We start from the raw sequence: 6234 nt of genomic DNA on the forward strand, positions 1-6234 counted from the left end.
AGTTTTGTGTCAACTCAACTGGTTCAGAATTTTCATAATTTTGTAGCAATCCCTCATGTGGCAGTTACATAAAATCTGGTCAACTTGTGAAGGGGTGGAGTGTAGCCTGTCAATTAGGTCGCAGCTTGATGACCTCAGCAGTGCATTTACACACTCCATCACCCAGTGATACCACTTCTAGTGTGGACTTAACAGAAACGTGCACAAATGTCAACCAAGTGCATGTGCAGAAGTGCTTAGAGCAGCTTGGAAGGGAAAACACTGAAGTGCCCCAAATGGACAAATACACTGTGGCGTATTCACACAACGGAATCCACACAGAAAAGCATTGGGAGACCGCTCTCCATGGAGTTCTCACATTCCTGCATGAGGTTGTTTGTATTAGAAGACAATCAATAACCTCTCTCTCTATGGAAGGGAGGGAGGACAGGTAAGTGTGTCAGCAGTTTCATAAAAGCTTCAAAAACAGAAACCAGCTGGTGACCAGTTGACTCTGAGTTGCAGCGACCCCGTGTGGGTCAGAGGAGAACTGTGCTCCATGGAGTTTTTACTGGCTGCGAGCTTTCAGAAGGAGACATCCAGACCTTTCTTCAGCGGTGCTGCTAGGTAGACTGGAACCTCTTATCTTTCCATTACCAGGCAAGTGGATATCCATGTTCTCTAGAGAAATAGATCAGTGAAATATATAGGTATAGGTGTATATATAGAAGTTAGGTAGATAGATAGGCAGATGAGAGATAGATACCAAAAAGGCTCCTAGGTGTTACAAAACAGCCTGTGTTGGACTAGTAACCTAAAGTGGGTTTTCAGCCCACTCAGTAGTACCATGGGAAACAATGCCTGGGAATCTGCTTCCATAATGACTGTAGTCAAGAAAGTCCTATGGAGGTTTATAAATAATAAAATCCAAAATCAGAGGAGATACTTGGATTAGAGCTTCAATTCTGAGCATTCAGTTTACAGAAGCCTATGGAAGACAGTAAAAGCCCCACATTATTTGCAGACACCGTCACCACCCCCATGCATAGATTAAACCTCCATTAAATTCCCTCAGTCCATTGACTAGAAATGTGAAATCTTGTCCTCAGACAAGAGTGCATTGAAAAATAGAACACTGTAGATATAGTTTGATTAAAATTTAACATTTGACTATTGTTTTCCATTCTGACTCATTTTTAAATTGTTCTAGTTCTTATTATTTCCTGCTTTTTTTGAATTAAGGATTTTTTGTGTTTTATTTTGTTGTTGTTTTGGAATAATTTATTTACGTGGAATCCAAGGTAGTTAAGTCTATAGAGAAGAAACAAGATAATAGCTTCCATAAGGCAGGAGAGGTTGGAAGGAATTGCATTGCTAATCACAATGGATACAATGAAGAAGGTGTTCTAATATTGATTGGGGTGATTGTACAACTGTTCTTAATATACCTAAAGCATTGACTTTTATGGTGCATGAATTGTATGTCAATAAAACAATTTTTTAAAATATAAAGAAAGACACTCCTATGGAACAGTTCTACTCTGTAACATGGGATCTCTGTGAATTGTAATCAAGTTGATGACAATAAGTTTGGCTTTGGTTTGTTGTTTAGTAAAAGAATAAAAGCATTCAAGGAAATGATCAATAAGAAATTTAGTATTGTGGTTGTCTCGGGAAGAAGAGAGAAGGATTGTATTGGGTAGGGGACACAGTAGGTTTTAACTGAAAGTGCTTGACCCCCATTGTTCTGAACTCTATTTCTGGCAATTCCAAGGCCTTTTCTTTCTTTTTTTTGTAGTTCAAGGACTGTTTGTTGGCCTTTAGGAGTGTTTTCCAGTCGAGTCTGATGGGGCACCAAGCCCTGGCCCCAAAGTATTTTTTATATTCCCTGAGGACTTCTTTGCTCTGTTCCCCCTTGCTGTTCTGTTGCACACTGTTAGTGTTTTGCCTCGGTGTGGTGGGATCAGATCAGGCACAAGCAGGGCCTTTTCATGGGAATATTTATTTGGATCTGGGTGTTGTACAGTTGCTTGCGCCTGTTTATTTTGTTTGTTTGCATGGACTATGATTGACTGCTATTTCCGTGGCATTGTGTTGCAACTGCTAATGTTAGGAGAGCTGTTCTGTGTAGTGGTGTTGTAAAGCAGGAAGAAGGGAGAAAGACGTGGAAAGAGAAAAAGAAGAGGAAAAAAGAAGGAAATAAAGAGACAAAATGGTCATTTGACAAAAAGAAAAGAAAAAAGAGAAAAAGCAGTGCCCTGCCTGGGCACTGTAGCAGTCTAAGGGCTTTGTAGCTGTAGACGCTGAGAACTTCAGTGAGCCGCAGTAAGAGGGTCATGGCATCAAGTATACACCTGAAGTGGTCATGGGCTGGGCTGCTGAAGAAAATGCTGTGCTAGGTCTGGGTCCTGCTTGCTGGTGGGGCAAGAAGAGATGGCCAGGTCCAAGGTTGGGCCATGTTGCAGGTATGGAGCAGAAAGAGGGCCTAGGCCAGACTTAGGCCATAGAGAGATCACCAGGCAGGGTACTCGGCCTGATTGCCAGAAAAGTGGAAAGAGCACCTAGTGGGGCATGGCCCTGCTTTTTGGAGGGGCACAGAGAGATCACTGGGCCAGGGACTAGGCCTGGTTGCTGGACCCTGCTTGCTGATAGGGCCTGGAGGGCTCACAAGGCCAAGGCTGGGCCTTCTTGTTGATGAGATGTGAAAACAGTTCCTAGCTTGGCTGGGCCCTGCTTGCTGGCCGGGCATGGAAGAGATCTCTGGGCCAGGAACTAGGTCTGGTTGTTGGTGAGGCATGGTATGCCTGGCAGGGCTCTATTTGTTGGAAGGGCTCTGGCTGCCTGGGAAGAACGGGGGATAGGGGGAGGCGGGAGTAGTGGTGGCCTGAGCACTAGGCACTTCATGAGGCGACCTGTCCCTGCCTCCACTTACCTTGCTTACTCCCAGAGACTCTGGGATGTAGAGCCTTCTGTTTCCTTTTTGCGTTGTTCTCTGAGCTTGCTGGCTACCTAGTCTTTTGTGGAAACAGAAAAGTGATTCCCCAGGTGGTCCCCCCATAATATATGCCAAAGCTAAGGTGCTGTTTGCAAACACATAGTAACTGTCTATACACTTGGAGGTCAACTGCTTAAAGGTTATCTGCCTGAAGGTTATCAGCCATCTAAGGCAATCAGGCCCTATTGTCTATCCCACCCTAAATAGGGCCCACTCCCTTTTGATAAGGACAATGGATTGTGAGATAGTCAAGGTTTATTGGGCCAACATGGCCAGTAAGCACATGTGGGATTAATTGAAGGGCGGAGAGATAAATGGCTCAGTGATCCTCACCTTTCTAGTTCTCGGGTCTCTTGCTTTGTGATAGTCAGATCAGGGTGCAGCTGCCTTAGCCAGTTCCCTGCTTCAGCTGGCAAGGCTCACTTCCTGCGAGACATCCCAGAGGAGAAGCCACATGGACCTACCCTGATGCAGCCAGAACCCGGGACCTGGAGAAGACATGTGGAGACCCCTGACAGTGCTGAGATGCTTGCAATACCACTGTATCTACAAGACTTCCCACCCACTGGCCAGTGATCCTCATGCATTTGGCATCATTGCGTGTGTTTTGTGAGATTGAGGAGGACTTTGTAAATCGATGTCAGACATATGGGCTAATGTTGGACTTATAGGCTTAGACAGCACTGGGTTGGGATGCCTTCTTAATGTACATTTACGCTTTATATAAAACTCTCTCTTACATACATGAGTTTTTGTGGATTTGTTTCTCTAATGTACCCAGACTAACACATACTGTTACACTGAAGAAGAATCCAAAGATACCTAAGGTCAAGGCAACTTAGGGACAACCAACGTTAGACTGCCATCTTGACTCTGGAACCCACCCATCTTGTTACATGTATGCCTTCCTGTCATGCATATGCCTATTGTACAACCCCTTCCTGTTATGCATGTAGTTACCTGTAATGAGGGGGACTGGCACACCCCTAGCGTGCATATAAGCCTTGGTTGGAAATATATTCTCTCTTTCAGTCTGGATCTGGCTCCTGAAGTTATGATGGTCCCGGAGGTGAGCACTTGAGTGCTTTATCTTGTCTGATGTCTCTTTAATTTTACCCCTCAATTACATATCTGCCTCTAGGACCCATTGGATTGTGGAGGCTGGTACCCCACAGTCTTTCCTTCTTGTTGATTCTCTTCTGGTTGTCATAGAAGGAACCCATTGTATGCATGTTCTTACTCTGGAAACTATTCTGAGATTTTATGAACTGGGTTTTGGAATAAAAAAAAAAAAGTCTCTACAATGATGCATACAGCATACCAACATAAGGAAGGAGAAAAGAGTGGTGGGGTGGGGGTAAAGGGGGTGGAACAAAGGCATTGGAGGGAACAGGGCACTATCCACAACAGGGAGGGTACTGTTTATGTCTCCACAGGAAAGGGAGAGAGGGACCGGACCTCAAACTGGTGCACCAAGCCTTGAGGGCAACATACCAGCATGAAGCAGTGAATTAACAGAGAGGTCAGCAGGACTGGTCCCTATACAAGCCTCTCCAGAAGAATGCACTACAGAGTACAGCACTGAAGATACAGCCTGGGGAGAGTAGCAGGTCTCCCCAGACCTCACAGGAGCAAACTAAGAGGGAAAGAGAGAGAGAGTGGACAGCATCCTGGCCACCAAGCTTTGAGGATGACATTGCTGCTCAGAGCAACCAATACACAGATAGGACCGTAGGGTTGGCCTCATCATGAGATACCGACCCACAGAGGTATGGGGGGCAACACTGGAGACTCAGTGTGAGAATTGTGCCCTGTCTGACTGCCACACACACACACACACACCAGGGCATAACAGGAAGGTAACACTACATGCAGAGCAGCAAAGGGAGCAAAGCAACGAAGTCCCCAAGGAATTCTGAAAACAGACTTCGGACACTGGGGTGGGGTGGGGGGCAGATCAGAAAACATTCATAAGGGTCAGCAGACAGACCTGGAACAATTCATAGGCTATTTTTTTTCCTTCTTCTTTTTTCTTTTTCATGCCTATCTGTATAAGATAGGCAAGATAAACAATCCCAAGGAGAAAACAATGGGACATACAGTTCCAGGGGGGACAGGGGAGAGGAGGAGATAGGAGAAAAGGAGGGAGGAACCAACAAGCCCAGGGACAAGGGAACAACAAGAGATTTAAAATCCATGACGAGGAAGGCATAGAATGCCTGGTGGAGTTTGATCAAGTGCAATGTAGCTTAGAGGAAGTAGAGAACAGAATGAAGGTTGAACATGATAGTGGGATAGGAGGAAATTAAAAGGAAGTAGAGGAAAAAACTAGGAGGCAAAAGACATATATAGAGATATAAAAATAGGCATGTATATATGTAAAGATATTAATATATAATGATAGGGGTATAGGTCTATGTACATATATTTATAGGTTAAGTATTAAGGTAGCAGATGGACATTGGGCCTCTACTCAAGTCCTCCCTCAATGCAAGAACACTTTATTTGAATAACCTGGAATTCTGTGATGTTCACCTTCCCTACATGATTGCTGAAGACAAAATGGTTGCATAAGCTAATGTGGTGAAGAAAGCTGTTGGTGCCCCGCTATTAGAAGATATAGGGATATCGTTTCTGGGGTCTTAATGGCTTGAAGTTAAACAAGCAGCTATCTAGCAGGGAAGCAATAAAGCCCACATGGAAGAAGCACACCAACCTGTGTGATCACAAGTTGTCAATGGGATCAGGTATCAGGCATCAGAAGACACAAAAAAAAACATTTGAGTGCGAATCAGGGGGGTCAAAATGGAGACCCAAAGCCCATCTATAGACAATTGGACATCCCCTCACAGAAGGGTCACAAGGAAGGGATGAGTCAGCCAGGGTGTGATGTAGCAACGAGGAAACATACAACTTTCCTCTAGTTCTTTTATGCGTGGTTTTGCTCTGTCTTGTTTTCATGCATGTACAAAAACAAATATCACTTCGATGTGCCAAATCTAAATAGAATATAATTCTTTTTAAAATTGATATCATTTACATTCATATCAAATTTGTAGGAAGAGATTTAACAGAGGAGGTACACCACAAGTCCTTCAAACATTTAGTGCTTTATTGAACTTAAGGAGTCAAATTTGCATGCCTTCTGCCTGTGTTCTTTTGTTCTTATTCTTCTCCTTCCTCTGTAAGATAAGCAGAAGAGTTGGCTACTGAGGTAGTTAGTTTATTGTGCCAACCTGACTGATAAACACATGTGGGAT

This window comes from Echinops telfairi, unplaced genomic scaffold, assembly GCF_000313985.2.
Source record: "Echinops telfairi isolate 266 unplaced genomic scaffold, ASM31398v2 ScPeMD7_19;HRSCAF=73, whole genome shotgun sequence".
Classification (NCBI taxonomy): Eukaryota; Metazoa; Chordata; class Mammalia; order Afrosoricida; family Tenrecidae; genus Echinops; species Echinops telfairi.